The sequence below is a fragment of the Anser brachyrhynchus genome (assembly GCF_964034855.1).
Source record: "Anser brachyrhynchus genome assembly, chromosome: 4".
Lineage (NCBI taxonomy): Eukaryota > Metazoa > Chordata > Aves > Anseriformes > Anatidae > Anser > Anser brachyrhynchus.
Genome location: NC_137698.1, coordinates 55,955,387 through 55,981,285, shown reverse-complemented (window position 1 = coordinate 55,981,285; position 25,899 = coordinate 55,955,387). Strand labels below are relative to the sequence as shown.

Below are 25,899 nucleotides of genomic sequence, written 5' to 3'. Positions count from 1 at the left end.
ACACTTATGCTGTAGTTTGGTGACCTATTAATTTATGTGCCTTACAGTGCTAAAAAACAAATCCCATGATTTCTCACAGCTATAAAGACTGAAGCTTTTGAGTTGAACAGGAAAGCTTCTCTCAAAGTTTCCTATGACCATTCAATAGCCACAGTTTAACAGGAATTTCTTTCCCCATGCCTCAAAAAATTCATCCTAGCCAGTTCTCCCCACCCCCCACCCCAAAAGAGCTGTTGCAGAGACAGAAGAAAAGAAGTAAACCCCCCTGCTAGCTACAAGACAGGTAAAACAGACTTTCAAGGTTTGCAGTGAAAGCAAAACAATACCAGCAGAGTAACACCATCAATCCTACATGAATGCCTAAAATGCACATAAGACTCTAGATTGAACAAAACATATTATCCTTCCATCATATTTTACCTCTAGTATCTTGTCTATCCTCCCTCCCTTTCAGCATTTCTGCAAAGATAATAGGCAAGCTCCATCTTACAGCAGGAAAAACTAACAGGACAAAGGGTGCAAAATAAGCAACAATTTCTTAACTAATAGAATAAACTCATCACCAGCAATTCAGTTTCTGGAAATCGTTTCACCAGTGTTACTAAAGCATTGTTCTTAAGAAATACATGAAAATAATAACAGTAGAACCCTCCTGACATAAGTTTAGCTAAGCTTAATCATCTAAAATTTACGTGCCTATAATCTAGCACACAGCCTAAACAGTCATGAGAAAACTATTAATTCCCAGTTATTCATCCCCTCAACCCCAAGGAGAAATACTTGTCTTGAAGCCAGCTACACGAGACTCCCAACATTTAGGCAGCTAAAATTGGCTGGGATGAATCACAAAGAAAGCTTAAAGAAAAAAGAAGAAAGTGGGGACAGAGAAACTGGCCCCATATACAGAACCTAGCTCTCCCAAAGTGTTAATTTACACAACTGTTATGGTGGTAAAAGCAATATTCAGAATATTTATGAAAAATGATTGAGCTAGGGAATTATCTTTTAATAGTTCTAATGACTAGTCAACTGCTTATGCTCTGACTCGCTGTTCTCAGCTCTGACCCACTCATTATGTTTAAACGGCAAACAGTTTTGTTATAACAAAATATAGCAACAGTATTCTGAGTAGGTCAACATCATGACATGCCCCACTCTGAATGCTTAGAAAAAAGTCACTGAAAAGTCACATGACATCAGGCGAACAAAGGACCAATAACATCCTTATACACTTTCTCAGTAGTCCCTGTTGTACTCAGTTGAACGGTCTTATCAGTTCATTTAGATCTTTAACACTTATACTTGCGTCATCTCTATATAAATGAATTGAATAGTTTTGAAGCTTTAGCAAGTTGGACAAGTAAGCCTCCTGTGGTGTTCTATTTATGTTTTTGTACTCTGAAGTACGGCGTACGAGCACATTGAGAAAAACACTCAGAATTCAATGCTTTGTCATATACTCAGTGCTATACATCTGAAAACTGTTTATGCATGTGCAAAGACCGTTTATGAAGACAAAACATTTACTTATCTTCAGAAAAATGAGGTTTAGGCTACAGTCAAACAATGAGTCATCCTAGATAAGTCATGGAATTCTCGTTTACTTGACTGTTCAGTATTTAATACTTATTCTAGTGCTAATAGAAGTAGTCAAATCCTAATAAACCCTTGGGACCTATGAATACAGTCTTTTCGCCCACATAGTCTTTCTCTGCTGTTCATTGCATTTCCTACATGATCAGAGACATACAACAGGATGTAATCTGAAGCACATCTTAAGAGAAAGTGAAAGAAAACCAAGTATAACAGATGAAGAAAAAACGTAGAATGGAAAAAAATATTAAGACAAAAAAAGGTAAAAGCCCATCTAAATAGGCCACCCACATTGTTAATGTGGATAAGTGAATAATTTTAGGTAACAGCATAAATGTTAGCATGTTTGTGTTACAAACTGGTAAAATGCTCCAGATAGTGCTTCCCAAAATAGCAAGAAAGTGGCACATCTCTCCTCATGAGATCTCAGCATCACACTCTGAGCTATGAAATAAACTAGGTTACACAGGTTTATTGGAAAGTCTGCTTATTGCCATTGGGAAAAGGGCATTTAATGGACTTGGCTAATAAAGAGGCTGTAATACTGAAACAGGTCGTGTGAATACACATAAAACAAGTAATTCTCAGTGTATTTCAACCTTCAGTATGCTTAGAAGGGTAAAAATCCTCAGGTCCTAGCTTCCCATATAAGATCCCCCAATAGTAGTACCCCCTGTATTACTTCCAGGGTTGACTACACAATAATTCTAAGTAACAAAACTTCAAAATAGAAGTCTTTTAGAGATCTTTAAAACTTAAGATATTAGACTCCAGCAGTGATTGTCTTGAGCAGAAATAATTTGAAATTCTGTTGCTATAGAACAGTTGAGTACATCTGTGTTTCAGTTATTGAATGGCCACTGTAAAATCAAGTAATTAAAAGTGCAATAACCTCTTATTCAGAGCTCATTTGACAGGTTTCGATTTTGTAAGGCAAAACCAATTATTATTTTCTTTTTTGTCTTCAATGGCCCTAGATAAACAACTAAAATTTCACTATCCTAATTTTTTTTTCCCACCTTGATCAAATATAGTTTCAGCTGGCTCTTTCAGCACTTGCTTCACATTCCATTATTGGGGTCAGATGGACTGATACTCTCCTTGACAAAGGGGGCCTACTCCTAAGGCCAGATCATCACTTGAAGGTTAATTGGGTCTTCAGAATCCCTTAAGCTTTCCTCTAGTCAGTTGTGATTATTCTCTTCCTTTCCTAATGTAACACAGACCCCATCTTTTCCATTTCCACTAAAATAAGGACGAAAGATGTCACTAGTTAAAGACCTTATGAGCTGCTCATATAAAACAGACAGAAATGCAAGGTGAATCTTCAGAGAGAAAACCTAGCCAAGCTACAATGCTTAAGACCAAACAAAGTGATATCTTTGTTTTCTTGATTTTGGGGTCACTTTATTTCTATTGCTTTTGATATCTGATGTTCAGTATAGTCTTTCTCATCCCTTATTTTATGGAAAATTAGGGAACAAAAACTAACTGGGGGTAGTACGTCCTAGGATATTTTCAAGGGTGACTCCCATCTCTTTCAGATATTGTAAATTTCCTGATACTAGCCTTCAAAATCGTGTAAATATGCAAGCCAAAAAAAAAAAAAAAAAGGTTCTTTTTTATCTTGTCCTTACTACAATAATCTGATGGGGCTAACTGGCTGTACAGGATGAAAACTGGTAGTTATGTCAGATTAATGTCACTGTTTGAAACTATTGCAAGCCAATCAAGACTATTCAATGTTAAGCCCATTTTATAACCATTATGATAATCAGTCTAGTAAGAGAGTGATCATTTTCAATTTCTTTCGGATTGAATGTCAAAATATCACTGCTATTAAGTTGATTAACTCGGTTTCATCTTTTTCCAAATGGGTTGTGTTTTCAATAGAAATGGCTAGCTCTTCACTATTCAAGCATAACCTTAAAAATCCAGAATGTGGATTTATGAACACAGAACTTGGTTCTCTCGTTCATTTTGCACCACAGTTGCAGCAGCAGTTCTGTTGACTTGAGCTGAACTACTTTAATGTAATTGAGAGGAATTCCAAGCTCTGTGGAAATTTGTTCTAAAAATGGGCTTGAAATCTTACAGAACTGAAAGCCAGTTCTTTCATCAGCTCTCAGATCTCTTAAGGAAGACATTGAGTATTGTAGTACAGCTGGTTTTTGTCAACAATTCAATAAAAGGCTGTATGGCTGAGAGAATATGAACAGCCCTAATTTCTCATTTTAAAATTATAACTAAGTTTCTCTAGAACTGATTTCCACTATTGTGTTACATAATGCGAAACCTCAGAGGAGATCTCCCTAGAGCTTTTTTACACTTGTACATACATGCATTGTCTGTTTTGGAGTAGAATACAAATACTACATTTTCCCACTGAATTCGTTCACGAAACAGCAAAGAATCAGCCTAGTTTTACTAACTTTTGGTATACATTGTAATATTTGTCATGTTGTACATACCCAAATTGAGACCAACCTCAAGAGCTCATGGCTCAGGTAGGTTTTGTTGTTTTGTTTTTTTCCTTCCTTCTCCGCTGTGGACTATAGTACGACTAACACCTTGGAGTATAAGGCTGTTTATGTTCCTACAGCCAGCAGTAAAAAAAAAAAAGCCAAATTCAGATGTCTGTGACCTCTAATTAAGAGGAAAATGGTATTTAGCAAATACTGCTTTTAAATACATTTCTGTTTTCTAGTCGAATAAAAGCAAAGGTTAGCATGAAACAAGTGCACCTTCACACATGTACTGGGAGATGAAGCTTTAAGAAGCACAGATGGTTGCTTTCATGCAACTATTTTAAAGCTTCTACTGTAGTTATTACAGAGGTCTTGCGCTATGTAAGAAAAAAGTTTTGGAAAAGAAAATTGTGTCTTTCACAGAAATAGTCTTTATGAACATTACATGAAAAGAGCTAAGACCTTAAAATAAAGAAAGCACCATAATTAAAATCACATATGGACATCCAGGAAAAGCTGAAAACCAATAACCCATGTACCGTCATGTCACAACACTAGCTGGCAGACAGGTGACATGCACTTGGAAGAAAAATTCTTACTGTTAGGGGAGAAATAAGCAAGACTTGCCTTTACCTTCCCTCATTCAAAGAGGAATTAACTGAGTCCGTTCATTTATTGTTTTGTTTATAGATAAAGCAAGGGGAAAAAAATGAAACAGATCCTTGATACACTTACAGTTAGGGAAACCAATATTAGCAAGTCACAAAAAGAATACCTCCACCTGTATTTCACCTTCTGCATGAAGCAGAAGAGAAAAGATGGTGGTGGCCGGAGATCACCGTCTTCCATCTTTGCTTACACAGTTTACGTACACCCCCCAAACAGGCACTGGAACAAAATTTGAGATCAATCACCTCTGCTGCTTCCATAAGTGCATGCCAAATCAGGAATAGAATAAAGAAACTAATTGTCTTATAGTTGTGTATATGTTGTCTTTGGAAGAACAGACCATACATGATCAAATATATCTGATCTTGTTCTATTTTAGAGGACAGTCTTTCCTTCTTGTTCCATACATAAAGATTCCCTGGAGATCCTATATATGAGCCTGCGAAAAAACCTAGAATGGATTAAGTTTTAAAAAATCTTAGTTGATCACTTTTGAGGCAGCTAGCAGGAAATTCACTCTGACAAAAATGAAGCAATAAGGGGATTTGCCTTATTTCTGGTTTTCCAGCTAGTTCCCATCCCCAGCTGAAAGCAGCAGTTCAGTAATAGTAAATGTAGAACCCAAGTCTGCATATAAGTTAGAGCTGGGGAAAGATTATTGTCTTCAGAAGTGAGACATTAAGAAACCATTTTCAGCAGTTGTGAGGTCTGCAGCTGCAGAGGGGGACCACAAAATTCTCACTAATTCAGTAGCTTTGCAAGAATCCCTTGATACCATAAGCAGCTAAATGATTACAGGTTATATTAGCATAAAAGAGCCAAGGAAAAAAGCACATCACACAACCACTATCACTTTTCCAATAGCACATACAAGGCAACTTCAGACAACAGCTTAAGATTCTACTTAAGTAGGATCTGAAATACACGATAGTGTCTGGCATGGAAATGCATTAAGTGAAGAAAACATGTACACTGCAAGTCACAGATGGATGCACAGATATGCAGATGAGAAACTGATGAGTGTTTTTATTGGCTTCCAACCAGTGACAGATAAAATCAATATCAGAAAGGTTACAATTGATGATATCCCCTGGTGCTGTGAAGGTCTCCAAGGCCTTCTGAAGGAAAATCTTTGATCCTTGTCAGGTGTGTTTATTTTCTAGCATTTTCCACTCAAGAACCATCCAAAAAGTTTGTCAGATAAGTTTATTATCTTCTGCATTTATCAATCTGAGAAAATATCTTTGTACTTAGGCATAGAAATGCCCTTGGAAATCTGAATAATAAGTGTTTCAGTGTGCCAAGAGTGCAAGCCCAGACCTGAGAAGACACACATTTTATTTCATGTAAACTTTAGAAAAAGTAATCTATATCACGTGAATCAATTCCCCAAATGCAAAAAGTCATTCCTGCCAACATGCTAAATAAGCTGCTGCACAGAGGCATATAACACTGACAGAGATGTTGCACAGAAAGCTGCCTATGTGACCAAAAGGACTTCTGCAGGTATCTTCAATGGGCTGCTGTCAGTATTCATAGCGCTGTCATTAGCTCAGCTCTTATGGCACTGGCAACGACATCTGCAAAGTGTGGCAAGTCTGTTATAATGCCCTACTGCTAGGGCACCTGTCCCTACTACTGCTACCTATATATTATGTAGTAGTAACCCTCTCCTATTCTTTCAGAGCATTTACAGAAATAAAGTGAGAAGAAGTTTATGCTCTCCACCATTAACTTTTTGTTTTGTTTACACTTCAGAATAAATCTGATCTTGGTCTTCTTTAAGGGACATTCCTCAGTGATTTACCACAAGCTTACCCTTTTTCGACAGTATCTCCTACAGGAAGTTATCAGAAAAGAAATGCAGCTATAAGCAAGACGAAGCCTCTCCAACCTCTCAAACTTTGTTTCAGCATGTGCTACTGTTAATTTAAAAGCTGAGAAAGAGTAGGTGTTCTTAAACAGTGAAGAAGAAAAGATGCATCAAAAACCTCCTTTGACTACAGGGAAAATTTTGGCTGGTACTCAGTAGCTGCTACTATAATTAAATTCTTTAAACTTCAACTACACTTCAGCATTTTGAAAGAGAGCCTCACACAATGAAGAGAATCATGAAGAAGTGCTTGAAAAAGAACCCCAAGTCTCAGATTCAAACTATTCCTCTCACTCATGGTCCCACTCAAATCTGGGAATGTGTGTGGCATGGGAGATTAGCAAAGGGTCTTCTCACATGTACAATCATGTCTATGTACATTAAAGAAAAAGTTACTGATCTTGTCCCTCTAGCCTCTTTCAGTCCAAAGACTTTTTTTTCAGTATAGGTCAAGCTCACGTAAAGCATTTGCAGGATCCAGATGATACTACATATACAACCGCAATAATCCAATGATCTTCCTGCACCACCTGAAGCAACTTGAATCAAAATCCTAAAAAGAGTATTCTTTTGCCATTATTGCTAGTGTTTATTCTAGTGCAATTAAAGTTACCTGAAAGAATAAAATAGAATATTAAACCAGTTTAAATAATGCAAGCATATAGAGTTAAATAGATGCGAGTAAAGGTGAAGTAATTGTTACAAGCCTTCATTGTTGCTCTTACTGATGGCAAAATGTCATCAAAAGGTTCCCAGCAACACTTCTGAAAATGAGTGCTATTCATGGGACTAATTCTTGAATGTGAAAATGGAAAGTTTGGGATCACATCCAGCCTAAGCAGGAAGTAAGGACTGTAGAAGAAAAACACTGCCCTTTCTGCATCTATATGGAAAATACCATGCTTTTTTGCCATGCTGAAAGCTGAAAGGAGCTGGCATCACACACACATCTTTGAGAATTGAAATGTCATGTTCACTCTGGGAGAGAAAAGAATCCTCAGGTGCTCATTACTACTAAAAAGTGTTCCCACAGAAACCAAACCCCAGGCTCTCTCTACATGATCAGCTTTTAAAGGTTAATTAACAATAGTGAGTGATAAAAATTTATAACCTACTGCTTATAATTTTTTAATGATGTGATTTCCAACCTTTTATCTTTGGGCTGATGCTTAAAATCTAAGTCCCAGCTGCTCACATCTCAGAAAACTCCAGGAGAAAAATATATATTTAATATTCTAAACCTTTTGCCCTATGCTGAAGATACAGAACTCATTCATTTTCCATCCCTATTCCCTCAGGACAGATTTTAAGGAACTTTGAAATAAACATCTTCAAAAGTGTTCTATCATTAGTGTGCTACAACACTTTAGCAAGAAAATCTGGAAATAGTTCTTCAAAGAATATCTATTATTAGCTTGTTTTTGCAACTCTAGAGGTAGATTTTCCTGTAGAATTTTTGTTTTGCTATAAGATCCTTCTAACACACCTTTCTACAAACAAGTGAAGATCAAAAACAAGAGTAAAGTTCTAGTTCAGTATTAACTGAGAACTCACAAACAGAAGTCCCCGAGTTCTGTTAATTTCAAGGGAAGTGTATTTCTTTAGTAGTTCTTTGCTTGAAATTTGTTAGTGAAATTTTTTAGTACCTCATAAAATCCAGTGTGGTGGTTCTACCTTGTATTCTTAAATTAAAATATATATTCCCTCACCTTGGACATTCTGTCCAACACATATAGAAGTGGTAGCTAGACAATCCTCAGAAAAAGTTTCCAGTTTGCCAAGCTCAAAAAAGACATGCAACCCTGATGTAATTTATTTGTTTGAATCTCTGCCACATCCCCACTACTCAGCACCGGTGAGTAAAAATCACCAAAGACAAAGAAATCTCTGAGAAGAAACAACAATGAATATAGAAAGATCCGTGGCCTTCCTCTGTCTTACCTATTATGTCTTTACTGTGACTTAGATGAGGTTATGATGTTACAGAAAAGACTGTCTGTGAAAAATCTGTCAGGATGATTGAGTATGAACGTTTACCCCTCTTCAAAGCTCAAAATGACTTGCAGTCAAACACGATTGTAAAGACAGTATTTATCAGTAGCTAATCATTCATGGCTCAAGAAAAGTCAGATTTTGTTTCTCATGCAGTTTTGAAAAATTAAATGAATGATAGCTTTTAATACAATTGTAGGAAGCCAAATTGTAAGATAGAAAAATAAAATAGAAATACTGACAATTTCAGGTTAAATCTGTCTATTTAAAAGATTAATGCCAGAACTTAATGACAAAATACTTTTCTAATATAAAAGAAGAATTCAAGACTATCTGGAATTTTAAGAACTCAGATCATTCAATCAACCCAGAACAAGATCAAGATCCCAACTGTTCCAATGTCTGCTTTCTACAGATCAACTGTCAGCTTTCTGTACCCACATTCATCCCACAGAACACTTGGCATTTACCATCTACATTTCCTAATATTATCAATTCAACAACAACAAAAAAAGTCAAATGCTGAGCTCCCCAGTCAATCATTTACTGCACTGGACTTGCTTGCAGCTGAACTAGACTGTAAGAGCCATATTGTAAAAGTTATTGACATGTTGAGGACATTGACAGAAAAGAATCATTTGGTCTAGTGATCCACTAAAACAAGATAACAGACATTACATGTACAAGCAATTGACAAACAATTACTTTCACATCTTGAAAGTCTTACCATCTGTTATTTATCTACCCATCTCACTGTCTCTTCTTTCAAAATTGAGGGAGTGGTTATGGGGCACACAAGTATAAACGCACACACACAATTACGATAGTTGGCCAGTAACATGTAGCAATACAACAAGAATCACAGGCAAGGGTCTGCCTTTTTGGTCAAACTTCAGTATCCCAGAATCACAGAATCATCCAGGTTGGAAGAGACCTCCAAGGTCACCTAGTCCAACCTCTGACCTAACACTAACAAGTCCTCCACTAAACCATATCACTAAGCTCTACATCTAAACGTCTTTTAAAGACCTCCAGGGATGGTGACTCAACCACTTCCCTGGGCAGCCTATTCCAATGCCTAACAACCCTTTCAGTATAAAACATTTGGACTTTTTTTTATTGTTTCTAGAAAAGATCAAAAAAATATCTACCTATTCACTTTGCTCAACTCTAACTAGTGGCTAGTCAATTTCTCAGTGCCAAATAACAGTCTATGATCATTATTTTGATGGTAATGTAGATGGCAGTGGTAATTACTATTATTTTGAGGTTTGGTATGCTCTTTTTTTTTCCTTTAGCTCTAACTCATTCACATATTTTTTTAATTTGAAATCCTTTCAATACAGCAAAACAGATTACAATCCTTAATATTAACATATGTTTATGTTGGGAGAAACAGGTGGAGCTAATGAGAGCAGTAGAGAGATTACAAAAGAAGAAACCATTGTATCATAAATCACATGCAGAACTGCAAATTCTAATACAGCAACATAAAAAATTAAGCTAGAGAGCTCAGCACTTCTTCCTAGCTTTTTAATAACTATGAAATAAGCTTCTTAAAGTTCCCAGAACACCATCCAGTTGATACATAACTTTGACATACAATAGTCTCTTGCATAAATGATCCCATGTTATAAGGTAATTAGAAATTCCACCTTATCAAACGGAACTGCATTTTGTTTCTTTGAATCATTCTAGAAATAAAATCTGTTTTCAGATTATATATGCAAGTATTGCACAATTTGCACATGCAGACATTTTAAGTGTAAACAACAGAAAAGCATCCACAATTCTTTAGTCCCAAGAGAATGGTTCCATTCTTCTAGTTCATTGAATGTTTTCAAGCTATGAGTAGATGCATCTACTTTATAACATTTGACTTGCACAATGACCCAACAAACATCATTTGCAAGCTAATTCTCAACCTACACATAAAAATAAATAAATAGAATTTGTAGCAGAATGTAATTATAACAAGCTGGTAGTGTTTGTACATTCACCACAGGAGGGCAATCCTGATACAACAACAGGAAGGTGTGTACCTGTGCAAGCTTTTATGTGTCCATGTTTCCCAATTCCACCTAACTAGATGAATTTCTCATAGGGGAGTTGTGTCTGCGCCGTAAAGGTGTCCATCATTAAAAAAAAATTAAAAAAAGAGTGCTTTTTAACTGTGGAACACTGTTATGCAGATTTCCCTTTGGCTTCCATGCTGATAAAGATTTGTTTCTAGACAGTTCAGGGTGAGGACAAAATAAGCACTTTTGGAAGTGTTAGTGTTGGTTCAGTAAGTATCAGTTCTAAAACTACATGAATCATTACCCAAAAAGTTTGGAAATCATCCATTGACCAAGTAGACATCTTCCAGTATTCAGTGGCAGAATACTCTTGATATCAATCCAAAGAGTAATTTAGGACACTGCCATAAGGTTTAAAACTAGACAAAAAGGAATTCAGAACCCAATTCTTTTTCTACTTCTACTAGAATTATAATTACTACTCTATTTTATTTTTTATTCACCCATTTCCAAAACAGATCCAAAAATATCTATGTGAAGTACTGCAAATACTTCTTATATATTGTGAGTACTTATGAAAGTATTTTGGGATGTAAGTACCTCTCAATGATTGCCCCATTTTTAATCTAGATGCTTTCATAATCAGTAGTGACTTACTCCAAGATTAGTGACACCAATTTCTTCAGCTCACAATTAGCTTGCTTGATATCCGCAACATATTTTTGAATGGCCTCAAATCATGCATAAAAGCATAAAATCTCTCTATATAGATATTAGTTAATGAATTTGTTCTTTCACTGTATTCTAATGGGCTTGTGGACTTAAAGGAATAATTATACCCAATATGCAACTTGGCTGAACTAAATAAACCTTCTATGTATGTTGCCTCAAAGAGATACATTACAATGAAAGGGCTAGTGGATGTTTTTTTCAAGGACACTGGAACACCACTTTGAATTCGTTTGAACTCATTGATATCCATTAGATTTCTACCATAGAAATCAGTGAGAAATACTTCAGCTGAGACTTTCCTAGCCTCAAAATAACTTGATTCCATACTACCAGCAGTAACCTTCGCTAAACAGAGTTTGAAGCACATTTTTAAACAAAGTAGTCAGACTTGAATCTCTGAAAAGCAAAACAACGCATTACAGACCCTAGACCAACTCAATTCAACCCAAGCACCCTGCCTTGTTGTGAAGAACTGTCAAAGCACAAAACATCACTTTATTCTACCATGAAAGTAACCAGTAATATCACCAAAATGTTGCAACAGTAAGAGGAAGTAGTTAAGACAGTTCACATCTGTGTCATTTTTAAAATATATTAGAATAAATCCTACCTGTGATTTGCCATTCCTGTCCTGGGCTGCAGCACATGAAGTGTAGCTAGCAGGTCAAGGGAGGTTAGTCTTCCTGTCTACTCTACTCTCATGTGGCCCCATGTAGAGTAAGAGATCCAGCTCTGATGCTCTCAGAACAAGGACATTGATCTGTTAGAGAAGGTCTAGAGGATGGCCACAAAGATGATCAGGGGGCTGGAGCACCTCTCCTGTGAAGAGGGCCTGAGAGAACTACGGTTCTTTATCCTAGAGAGAAGACTCCAAGGAGACTGCATTGTGGCCTTCCAGTACTCAAGGGGGTCCTACAAGAAACAAGGGTAAAGACACACTGTCAGGAAGTGTAGTGATAGGACAAGGGACAATTGTTTTAAACTTTAAAAATGTAGATTTAGATCAGGTATTAGTTTAGATCAGATATTAGGAAGAAATTCTGTGGATGCACCATCCCTGGAAGTGTTCAAGGCCAGATTAGATGGAGCTTCAGGCAACATGGTCTAGTGGAAGCTGTCCCCGCCCATGGTAGGGGGTTGGAACTACATCTTTAAGGTCCCTTCCAACTCAAACCATTCTATGATTTATGATTCTGTAGTTAATAGTTGTAACCTGAAACCTGCTGATCTCACAGCCAGTAAAGCCTGACATTGTCAATATTAAGTAGAGCTGTTGTTACTGTTTTTGACTGTAGGCAGTCCTTTAACTTAAGGATTAGAAGCTTCCCCCTTTCACATTACTCTAATATGGCTACTCACAGTAGCCTGCCCCGTATCAACATTGTTTTCCATAAACACTTAGAATTCAAACACACAGTTTGAAGTGCTTCCTGTTGAGAGTGTGCATACAAACACATACTTAACAATTAACACGTTATGCTTGCACACAAAAAACAGACCAAGTGTATGCACATAAAAAATTGCTTTCATGCCAAATTTTCCTAGCACGCAGACACCAAGCTCAAAACACGTTGCCAGAAACCTGCAGTGAATGCAGGTGCAGCATAAAAGTTCAACCATCTCTGAGCATCACTTAGGCTTTAGGACTCTGTTTATATATATTGTAGATTCATTTCATGGAGTGAAACTTTCAAAGCCTCCAGGTAAACTGGGATGTGTTTTAGGGGCCTATGATCCCCTCACATGTATCTGCTTCCTTTGTGTAGTAACCAGGTCATATAGCAGCAATGAGGAGTGCAGCACAGGGAGCAATGTTTGTGTTACCTGTTAGATACATGTCCAGGATCTTAATGCAGGCATTGCATTTTCAGTATGCTCCTGTGTCAGGCTGCCTGCAAAAATTTTGTCTTGTAATAGATTCTCAGCACAGTAAATTTATTTTCATGTTTTGTTGTTATTTTAATCCAGAAAAAATTCACCTTTGCTCTCCACAGACCAAGTCCTCTAAATAGTGTTATTTCTAGGATTTGAATAGGAAGAAGGACTTGAAAACAAAAGATACACTATTAGTATCAATGAAGTAACTGAAGATTTCATTATACTGCAATGAAGGTCCTGAATTCTAGAGAATCCTTAGCAGTCATTTTTAGATCAGAAATACTAGTCCTATCACTGATTTTTGAAGTTTTAGTAACTTTAAAGGCAGCAGTTGTGCAGCAACGTGTATCTTGTCTTGTTCTATTGAAATTCAGTTTAATCTTCCAATTATAAAACAAAAAAAATTGAAGTACTGTGAAATTACAAGCTAATTTGACAGAAAATACTATCTTTTTAGAGATCGTATATCTTGATATACACATTTTCCTCAATTACTTCCATGCATATAAACAAATACTTGGGTGCTACAAGACACAGAAATCTAGCTCACAAATACTACCAAAACCCCCTCTATCTGGGCATGATGGAAGTTTACGGTAGTTATTTCCCAAGTTTTTCCTCACCTTTTTCACATTTGTCCCTCTTCAGCGAGGCACTCAGTCACCCAGAATGACTCTGCCTTATATTAAAGCTTATGATGCAGCAAGCATCTGCAGCTCCTGGAGTGCTTCAATTTTATAGGTGTAAATATATGTGTATATATAGATGATACAAGGTTTCCCATGTATTCAGCGTGTACACACACTGTTATAGCATTTTGGTCCCTCTTGGATTTGACCTTTTCCTAATTCATACCTGTCTTTTCTCATCAAGCTCATGTATCAGAGCTCTAAATGAACATGTACCCACTTTGCACGCTGTCTCAGGGATGATACATCACTGAGCACAAATCAATCCTAGATCCTCAGCTAACAAAACAATAAGAAATATGATTTTTCACAGACAACATTGATGCTAGTTTGTGCTAACAATTCTTCTGTATTGAAGAACAGTAAACGTACTGTTCTTGTATACAGCACTATTAAAGAAATTAAATCATAAAAGTTTCAAGTATCAGACACTATGTAGTTTATAAATGAGTGCGGTAGACAGAAACAGTTCTGTACCTATAAATGTTTCATTTAATTATAGATTTATTCAATAAGTCTCTTGAACCTTATGCTGCAATTATTCTAGAATACCATCATTTTCCATACATCCCATCCTTTCTTTTGTGGATAGGATAAAATCCAAGCATCGTAGTTTCAGGTAAGATAGTTAGTTCTCTTCCTAGTAGTTGGTATGGTGCTGTGTTTTTCATTTAGGAGGAAAATAGTGTTGATAACACACTGATGTTTTAGTTGTTGATGAACAGCAGTACTTACATTGAATCAAGGACTTCCCAGCTTCTTGTGCTGCCTTACCAGCGAGGAGGCTGGGGGTACACAAAGAGCTGGGAAGGGACAGAGCCAGAACAGCTGATCCAGACTGGCCATCGGGATATTTCTTACCATACGGGGTCATGCTGAACAACAAAAACTGCAGGAGTCATTCAAGACCAGGGGGAGAAGGCATTGCTCACAGACTTGCTGAGCATCAGTCAGCTGGTGGTAAGTAATGGCACTGTGCATCACTTTTGTTTATTTTGTTCGTTTCTTCTCTTCTTCTTCCTTATTATGTTGTCGTTATCCCAACCCATGTTTTCTTGTACTTTTCACTTTTCTTCCCCATCCTATGGGGGGAGGGCGAGGGCTAGGCTGTCAGGGTGGAGGGACATAAGCAAACAGCTGCATGGTATTTAGCTGTATACTGGATTAAACCATAACAAAGACTCACTAACCATCTAAATGCCATATTCTGAACTTTATCCTAATAGCCACTTTTCAATAACAAAAGTAAAAGCTGCAACAAGTGACACAGACAGCAAACAAAGGAGATAACTTGCTTCCCTCCTTTACCACTGACCAGCAACCCTCCAAAAAGACCAAAAGTTGAATCTCATGAAGCAGAGATCTTACGTTTGTTCTAGGGATAATGATTTCTCAAACATGACAGTATGCTTTTCCACCTGAGAAGAAGAGGCAGGGCTGCATTGTAAGAGGAATTTTGTAGCAAATATACTCAGTTTTTCTCATTTTATGTGTGCATTAAAAGATGATCAGTTCTGTGTAGAGTTATGTTCTGTTATAGCATTTTTCCAAATCCTTTCTTGAGCCACTATGAGAAGCAGATGGGCAAGTCTTCTGACCTTCTACCTAAAGATACCTTCACATTTTTCTTCTGTAGAGACAGAACGGTCTTTTCCAGAGTATGACTAGAGTGAACACTGAAACTTTCATTACTGTAGACAACAGTTCCTGATAATTTTTAGAGCTGCTGTGATAAATAGATCTCCTTTTGGAGGAAGTAACCATACATACCATTTTTACGCCACTGAAGAGGACATTCATTTCAGAATTTCTGGAATCTGATTATAAGAACAGTATCACAAATAGCTGTCAACAATTTTTTATTCAGTGACTTACATTGTTTAATGCTCCTGACCAGCAAGTCATTATGATTCTTTTCAGTTTCATAAGTGACATTTCTCTAGGTTTATCTTTTTTCACCTCTTTGAAGACATCCTCTTAATAGCATATGGGATTCGTAAGTGCATTATGTTAAATCAATATCTGTCAAAGGCATTCATTTGACTAAAAGCTCTTTATACACTTTTTCTTCATAATCACAGCTCGTGTGTCTACAGGGAGCAATAAAGCAAGGGTTAGCTTTAACAGAGGTACAAGAAAGTGATCTACATATTTCATTAAATATGTTTTCTTGCAAGTGATACAAGCAATACAGGTCCTTCATTTAAGAGGGTCAGAAGTTCATTCACTGAATGAAATGAAAGCCCACTTCAAGTTGACTCTGATATGGAATATCAAAAGCAACAAGAAAGGCTCCTATACATACACATAAGTACACCAGTGCCACAGAACTGCATAGGAGGTATTGAATGCCCTCTTCACCTTATTCTGAGAAGACATTACCAGCCTTCAAGGAAATCCAGGCCCAAAGATTGTGGGGAGAGTCCGGAGGAGGGAAAAAACTACCATGGTTGAAGAGGATCAGGTTAAGGATACTTATGCAAGTTGGACATACTTAAGTCTATGGGCCCTGATAGGATATACTCATTACTGCTGGGGAAGCTGGCAGATATTTTGATACCAGTCTCAGTCTTTGACTGTGGCAACTGAGGTATCTTGGGATTAGAGGAAAGCAAATATCACTCCTACCTTCAAGAAGGAGGACACAGGAAACTACATGTCAGTCAGCCTCACCTCAGTGTGTGGGAAGGTGATAGAGCAACTCTTCCTGAAAACCATCTCCAGGCATGCAAAGGGCAAGGAAGCAATTGAGAGTAGTTAAATTCACCAAGGGGAAGTCATGTTTGATCAACTTGATAGCCTTCTACAATGAAATAGTTCACTTGGTAGATGAGGGCAGAGTAGCACATATAGTCTCCCCGGACTTCTGTAAGGCTTTTTACTGTCTCCCATAAGATAATCATGGAAGAGCTGTTGAAATATGGGCTGGGTATGAAGACAGTGGGGTAGACAAAACTAGCTGAATGGCCAGTCCCAGAGTATGGTGAACAAAGATATACAAAGTATAGTTGGAGGCCAACAACAGCAGCATACCAATGGATCAGTCTGGTCCAATCTGTTTTAAATTCTTCATTAATGATGACAGGACAAGATGCAGTGGGCACATACTGAAACACTAGAGTTTCCCTCTGATCATCAGGAAGCACTTCTGTACTGTGTGGCTGACTGAGCACCAGCACAAGTTGCCCTAAGATGTTGTGAAGTCTACCTCCTGGAAATCTTCAAAAGCCATCTGGATGCAGTCCTGGGAAACCTACTCTAAGTCACTCGAGGGAGTTAGACCAGATGACATTCAGCTGTCCCTTTCAACCCCAGCCATCCTGTGATTATAAGTAGAATCAAGATGCAGTGCCAAAAAAAAGCCTAGCTGTTATAGTTAGATACAGATCCAAGTATATCTTCAAGTTTAGTCATACAGCAATAGATATGGAAGTGCAGTCTTGAATATTTTCTGTCTTTTTCATAGGGAAAGTACACTTATATAAAACTTGGTTTTTTAGACTTCACACTTATGCTTACTAGGAAATGTAGCCATCAAGTAATTTCTGCCCAGGCACCTGCAAATAGCTTGATTAAAGTGATTAAATGTAAACCAGAACTACCATCCAAAAGTCAAAAGCATGGAATCCTCAGTCCTTCCCATTCAGCTCCTCCCCTAAGGGCATAGATGAGTAGATGAATAATGTGATCAGGCATCTGAAAAAGCCAGACGTGAGCAAGATAGTGAAGTGAATGAATTCTAATATCTTCAGCCCAACACTATGAAAGTGAAATGAACAGGCAAAATATCTAAGATTTGAACACAGAACCTCATACAGATGAGTTAAAGACCCCAGATGTTCAAATTTATTCCTAAACAGATATTTTCCCAACAGCTGCCCCATTTCTGTTATCTGACATAGAACTATAAAATCACTTAGTTTGGAAAAGACCTTTATGATAGTCTAGTCCAACCTTTAACCTAGCACTGCCAATGTTTCTTTCGTTCTCCCTGTGTTGGGAGTACATATCCGAAGTCTAAATTTTTGCTTGTAACTATTTAAGAATTTCTTTATACTGGAGGAGTTTATACTTTGAAGCACACACACAAGTTGATACTACACATCCAATAAAGGTATGGTGAATGAGGTAGGTTAAAGTTCTCACTTTTATTAGACGTTGCCTCTACACAAAAATTTTCTAAGCTGCAAAACAAATATGAAATACCCCGAAGGGGGAGTTAAACAGATTTTTAAGTTACAGTAAAAAAGTATTGATTTTCAGTATTTCTGCAAACCTTCTAAACAGAGTTTTGTAAAATTGCAGACTTCATGCAGTACTTCTGCCTACAGTTAGCATTAATGACAATAAATAACGTCTGTTCCTAATAATGACGATGTCGAAATATTCAGGGGATCTTTAACAGTTCTCCCTGCAGAACAATAAACACAGATATGAGAAGTATTTTTTCCAGTAATCAGAGTTGATTAATGCAATTATACACAAAACCAAGAAAAGGAACCAGAGGGATCTGGATCTTCCCCTGGGTTTCGTTTTCTCAACTGGCAAAATATAGATTAGGTAAAAGAATGGTGACATGAAAAAAGAATCACATCAGGTTGCAAAACGGATATTTCTCTAAAACTCCATTTTTTCAGATGAGTATTAGTGGGTCATCCTAGAACCCATGGTATAACAAGTCAAATACCTGTTTGCTTTTTAGAATAACCTCTCCCGTTTTTGCACGGCCTCTTCCCCACACCACCCAGCAATTTTACTTTTTCTGCCTCTCCTACACAGATCAGGATTTAGATCAGATATAACAGGATGCATTCAAAATAATGGATATTTACTATCAAAGGTCATTTTTATTTTCAGTAATTCCTTATTGCAGTTGTAGATAGAAAACGTTGGGGAGTTTAGAAGAAATATGACCATGTTTTAAGTGCACATGTAGTTGTCTTTTAACAATACACGTTCCTAAAATACAGTTCAAAGACATGAAATGGGATATCACTTCAGAAAAGTGTTTAGAATGGTTTATATTCTGTAAAGTTTTTCTCCTCCAATAATTCAAACGAAAACGCATGACATTATCAGAGCTTAGAAGATATATGGGTTTAAAGGTATAATCCCAGAGAGACTGGGTGATAAACTTCAAGCTACTCCTACTGGTTTGCACAGCCAAATTTTTCTATGCAAAAAAAAAAAAGGCATTTTAACCAAAAAATACAGTGATTTCTTTTTCCACCAAGTGTACTGTATTGTTTATCATTCACTGAAACTTACAATAATTTGTAGTACACTGAACAACATAATCATTCCTCACCATCTCTGAAAACTGATTTAAACTGTTGCCAAAACATTGTGTTTTGCTTGTAGAAAAAAAATCAGTACTTTGCACTGCTTTCTGCATCTCCATAGATGACCATAGATGATCTACTTCATGGAAAAAGACTAGGAAAAATAAACAAGTATAAATAAAGCACTGTTATTCCATTCATTCTCCTGGTTATACCCTGTAAGTGTAAATAAAGGCCTTTATTCCCTAAAGCACAATGAAACAGATGTGCTAAAGGTTATTGCAAACTGAAGTCTAAAATTCTTGGCTGTTTTAAGGGAACAGCACTTCACTGATAGCAGAGCCATGTCAGTTTTCAGCAGTTAAAAATATGATTGAGGTATTTGGGATTTAAAATTACTCTTTCAGAGTCTGTGCTTACAAGATAGGGAATCTTCAAGATAGCTTTCTCTAGAGACTATAAATCTCTGTGGATGCATAGCTTTCAGTTGAAATATCAATTTATATACTTCCCTCTTTTAGCATTATTTATATCAAAGATGATCTGTAAACATTTAGTAGCCTTTTGTGTTTGCTCACATCATATTAACATATCTACACTAAGAGACCACTACATCATGTTATTATTTCCAACTAATGAATTCCTGGTTAGTAACAGTTTCTTCATTTAGCTCAATAATCTAAACATTTCATAGTGTGCCTAATAACTACTTATTTATGGCATCTTTTTATTTGCTCAGTCATCAGTTTTGTACAATTCTTAACACTTCTTCACACAACTCTTCACATTCCCTTCTGCATATTCTGAATATGCTCCTATTTACATATATATGCAAGTTATTTTTAACTTAAAATTATATTTCCACATGGTCTGCAAACAAGCTTTAATTCTACTCATCAGCATTGATGTTTATATTCATTTTTATTCACATCTTTTCCCTTCTCATAGGTCACTGCATGGTACCATAGTCCCCTTGGTGTCTCACAACAGCTGTTCAGCAGTGCCTGAGAGGTCTGGTGTTCCAGGTTGAAACTTTTGCTTTTCCAAGTTTTTCCATTCATTTAAGGATATAAATTTTAAGAAAGGTAGACAAATTAAGCATCTGCCATGTGCTTGGATTTTACTTTTTTTTTTAAACCTGAATTTTCACAATTCAACATTTCAGGAAAAATGCAGGTCTAAGGAAATTTAGGTACTATGTGGAATCTTGATCAGCAGAAGGAAAAAGTTGAAAACCCTTACTCTAAGGGAGTACAAAATAAATGTTATGTGCAAAATGCTGGGTGAAAAACTCAAGTTAGACTAATAACAGAGGTATCATCCTGCAAGTGGCATTCAGACTGTAAACAAAGGTTATTTTTTTATTTTATTTTATATTTATATTTATTTTATTTTTTTTTATTATTATTTTTCTTTGTGAAGAAGGTGCCTTCTTCAGTGATATTCCAAGTGTGTGTATGTATACACAGTCTCAGCCTCAATCAGTAGCTATCTAGTAGTATTAATTAGAAATGATTGGCAACTTCTGTTTTTTAAACGATGCATTTCAGTACCAGGGCTGTGGAGGGTCAAGTCTCAAAAGAGAAACACATAGGAGCTGTGATAGGCATGTCTCCTGTTCCTGTCCTACAGCATCCAGATGCTGTCTCCCACAAGTGATTTAACACTCCTCCCAGATTTGATTTCTCATTGCCTTTTCACAGCACAATGACAGTGGATGATTAAAGAGTGGGACACACACACCTACCTTCCCAACCTTTTGGTTCACAGGCAAACACTTACACACCAATGAAGAACATTAACCCTCTATAACCCACAGCAAATGCTATACAGATAATCCATTGATTACAGTAAGCTGTAAACATGCACAAAAATTCAAATCAGGCATAAGAAGAATGATTTCCATCAAGCAGAGGAAGAGGCTCCCTTCTGTCCAATGCTAGATATTTATAACGGGTATTTTGAACATCCAAAATTATCCGTTTCCATAGTCTGCAAAAAAGTTTTCACTGTTCTCTAAATTGAAAACATAGTAACACAAACAAGAAAGTATAAAAAAACTTATGAATAAGAAACACTGCAACTGATTAGTTTTTCATGACCAAAGCCCAGGCAAGCTTTAGAAGCTGCTCTGTGTGTTGGTCACCTCAGAGCTAACAGGTTCTGCCCAGGAATGTAGTATGTGGTAATAAGAAATGTAAATTCAGTCTGAATAATTGACAGCTTTTTTTTTTTTTAACCTCAGGCCAGCAATTCAAAACCATCCCAGCTTGTTAGGGGACAGAAGTTGTTTTAATTTACCATCTGTTGAGTGGCTTTCCTGAAGCATGTCAGTGATCTCTATTGAATTCAAAGCCGATGTGTCTGTATCACAGCACGCTCAGATGCCATTTGACAAAGCATCTTATTGCCAGACACAGGCACAATAGATATTTCAGGTTCCTCTTTTCCTTCACTAACTCTTACAAATAAGAAAGGGTATGTACAACTGAGATATGCATGCAAAGCTGGTACAGTGGTTGTCTAATTTTCTTTGGTTTCAGAGGAATATAAAGCAAAAAACATCAATTCATCACTGTTACCTGTGTGGTGCCCAAGAATTCAGGCAAGGGGGTTGTTCCAGCTGTCATTCTTATGTTCAAGGGGGTGCACAGTGTCAGGCCTTTCCTGGCCCTCATCTGGCTTCAAGTGTCCCTGGGGTACAGGACTCAAGGTAATACCCTGCAACCCTTTTGTATGCTTCCAAGTTCACTTTAAAAAACTCACATACACAAAGTCCCGATGAAATCACCTAGTAAGATTCAATGGTTTCCTAACACTATTTTAAAATGTTTCCTTAATGGAATATTACAGTATGTAATCAAATAAAAGGCACCTCTTAAGGTTTGCTAAAAGCCTTTGGTTGTTTTCCCAGAAAAGGAGATAGATGCATTTTCCAAGTTTATTTGGCTGTCTTCAGTCACTTTTACATTTAAGCCATATTTTAAATTGCATCAGGTTTATTTGTGTCAAGAAATGGAATTAGATAAACACACAGCTATGTGTATTCAAATTAAATAGCAGAAGTATCTAACTCAAGGAAGTAGTTAGAATGGTAGGCTGTTCTTAACTTTGAAGATCTTTAAAAAGAAAACAAAGGGAAAAGTATGTAAGACATGAGTTGTAAAAACACAGATAATTAGGCACAAAAAAAAGAAAGTAACAAATATCTGAGCTAAGTATTGCCTCAGCTGCCATGTGTTCATGGTCTTCCATCTTAAAGTATGTAACTTTTCTTCCAGGAAACCTTCTGTTTTTTATTTCTGGGCAAGTCAGAGCCAGATTTGCTTTAAGCAAGTACCACAAAACCACTAACGTCACACAGAGCTTTGATAAATAGCACTTCTGTATCACTACATGCAGGTCTTTAGATGAGCTGCTTGACAGTTTGAGACTGAGGTAAATCACCCAGCTGATATTTCTGGTACAAAGCTTTAATAGATAGCATTCTTCAAGTGCAGAAAGGGAAGGCCCAAATAGCAAGAACACATTTTCTTGTCCTTAACTTGAACTGTTGGCCTTAGAAAGAAGAATCCACAGTTAAATACCAGGGAGTCTGATGTAGGGCCACTGACAGCCTGTGCATATCCCACATGCCTGGTCACAAGCACCAACAAGGATCCAGGACAGCACAGTTCTGGTGCAGGTGCCTTAGGAGGACCTAGATACCTAAATAGGATCTCCATGCAATTCTAGTGGACCAAAGGTGTCCATATGGACTCACTGCTCTAATCCTGCAAAAAAGAAGTCAGAGCAGATTTTTTCCATCACCTTGCAGAAATCTGAGCCTACGAGAACTACAGCCCTGAAGTTGCCTACAGACTTGGTAATAAACCAGAGTATAGTTTTCAGGTCTTCAATATTTCAGAAGCTATGAGTTTAGCTTTCAATTATTATAATTAAACTGCATCAAAAACACTGTATTTGTTTTAACACAAGATATTGATCTGTCCTGGATGTGAGAATGAAGACGACAAAAAGAAGGAAAAAAAATCAAGGAAAGAAGAGGCAACTAAGATATTAAAAGGGTGAAGTAGGTGACAATGTCTGCTGGGCAGCAAAATGTAAGTCAGCTTTTGTTACAGCTCTGTCCTAAGAACTCACAAGTTTGATGTTTCTCACTTATTGCGTTCTCATAGGAGATTCTCCTATCTGCTTTACACCTCTGATTCTTGATGCTCTCACACCTATCAGTTCAGCCTTCTCTCCTTTGTCAACTGGCATGTATCTTGAATGAGTGATAGCCAGCTAAATTTAAGCACAAACAGAATAGACCTATTCCTCTCCCAGCAGCACCTTCTACATTTTTTCCCCATGTTGCTTTCTGGCAAACCCTTTTTCTTCATTATTCACTCCTGCAGCAAAACAGAGCCTTGTGTTTTATATCACATTTAGTAAACTCTCGCCAACATAAAAGCTATCTAACCTTTTCTTTGTCCCATGGACATAAGCATTCATATTCTAAACATCATAACTTAACCTCCATACTCCTATCATTGCTTCCTGATAAGCTCTAATAAGCAGCTGTTCAACCAGTCTTCATTCAAACCACACCCATTCTTTTATTTTTTATTTTTTTACCCTCTACAGTACTTTTCTCTGCATTACGATATCAGGTTAGGTTTGGTCTTAAAGGCTTACCATCCTAAATTATTTCTTGGACCTCGCCTTCTGTCACGACAGCTTACTCAGAAATTCCTCTTTGCCTCCTTCTCCTGCTACTTTCACACTTCCTCCGCACTGCCCACTCCGCAAAGAGAAAGCCTTCCACTCCAGTATGCCATTCCCCTCCCACACACATTCTCATTCAAATTCCTCCTGAGAGCTATTTTTGGTCAACCTTAAATAAGTCACATTGCTTCAAGCCCAATATTTAGCTGAGCAAATGCTGAAGATTAACGTGAAAAATCTAGCCACAGTTATGTTCCTATTTCTCCTCTAACAGAGTTCCTCCCTGTAGTCAGCTTCCCAAAAATCACTGCTTCTTCTTCCTGCCCTCTGTGAATGATATTTCTTGCTTCTGTGTAGTCACTACTCTGCCAATGCATAAATCTGTCTCAAAAAAACATACTTCTGTCAAGCTGCTTATTCCATCTCAAAAGTGATTTGTGATTTGGTTACAAATCATTATAGAGCTCATTCGCAGCATCGGTACTGAAAGTTCTCAAAGCAGAGACAATTCCCTACATCTGTTGAGATCAGATAGAGGAAGTGTTCATTCCAAGTCATTCAGGCCTACTTTTCATTTTTACACTCCACATTCAAAAAAGTTTAATAACTGCTAAACATTTATTACACAAATAAACCAAGAGAAATTAAATTCCCTGGCTGCAGAGGTAGATGCCTTTTAAAAATCAGACCCATGAGCGTTAAAAAAAATTAACAGAAACAAGTAAATGTTGCTTCAGTAAAGGGTAGACAGTGGGTTTAGTAACTATGCATTTAATTTTAAACCAGGATAAAATATTTCAGTATGTGGGAAAATGATCAATGAGAACTGTAAGATCTTCTATTGTACTACATGTGCAGACAGTAAGTTTTGTTTTCTTAGCCTTCCAAAGTGAAGGCTACATGTCTACTCAGAGACATGTGAAAGAAGTCCCTTCTCATTTGCATTGTAAATGCACATAGCCTACTCCCACAACGAACACCAAGAGCAAACCTTATATAGCAATCCAGAACAGATTTCCTTGCCACAGCAAATTCAGTGCCTGCTGTCACTGCAGCACTTCAGAGAAACAAGTTTGAAGCATTACTCAAATGACAACTTGGAATCCATTTTAATACAGGAATTCTTACTACACTAAAGTCCAATAGTTCATTGTTTCTGGAAGATCTATCAATTCTTTATGAATTTCTTAATTCAAACTAAACACAAACTCCTTGCCTGTTTAACACCAGCAAGATGTTCTTCCGTTAGTCCTCTAGAGAGGTAGAAGAGGTGCTACCCCACAAGCATATTACTATTACTTCCTGGATGGACAGCCCATTGGTACTGAATGAAAAACACAGACCAAGCAGGGTGTTCCAAAGAAAGGATTTCATGAATATTTAATTACATGATGACTTCAGAAGAGTTTTTTTTTGATCCTGTGTATAAATAAATGCTATTAACTCAGTACTCCTGGATTTTTAGCTCAGAAGAGCTGCTGAGTCCTTACTTAGTCTCAGCAGGATCTGTTCTTATGTATCACAAAAACTTTTCAGTGAAAAGTATAATGCAAGGACTAAAAAAAAATCTATAACCATCTATATCGTACATCACCTGTCCTCAGAGCAGTAGTTTCTGCTTATTTTCCTTCACTCTTAAAACTACTATTTGCACAGGGTCTCACAAAGCATAGAATTTGTTGTTCCAGAGAAATCATTGGTGTCTCATAGCAGCTACCAGTTTGACACTACCTGAATACAAAGGAACACCCTGCAGTTTTCTGCAGCTCTTGGACCACTTTTAAGAGGTCTCCATGAAGAACACAGATTCAATACACAAATCTAATTTCATTTTCATAGATACTCAGAATTAACAAACCTATTCTAAACCAAAACTAATGCAAGTTGGGGTATGACTTCATTTCATAGCTATTACAGCCTATTTAGGTACATCCAAGCATTTAGTTGAGGAGGTGATACTATTTCTCATGGCCATAAGCAAAACATTTTCCAGGC

General features: G+C 37.1%; 1 protein-coding gene across 1 annotated transcript in view; it reads right to left on the bottom strand.

The window, feature by feature from the left end:
• Window positions 1-25,899, bottom strand: part of LOC308193751 (uncharacterized protein) — a 182,737-nt gene that overhangs the window by 99,560 nt on the left and 57,278 nt on the right. The window contains exon 5 of the mRNA XM_080588773.1: window positions 11,956-12,257. The gene's annotated coding sequence lies outside the window, so the exon portion shown is untranslated. The remainder of the gene's footprint in view (window positions 1-11,955; window positions 12,258-25,899) is intronic.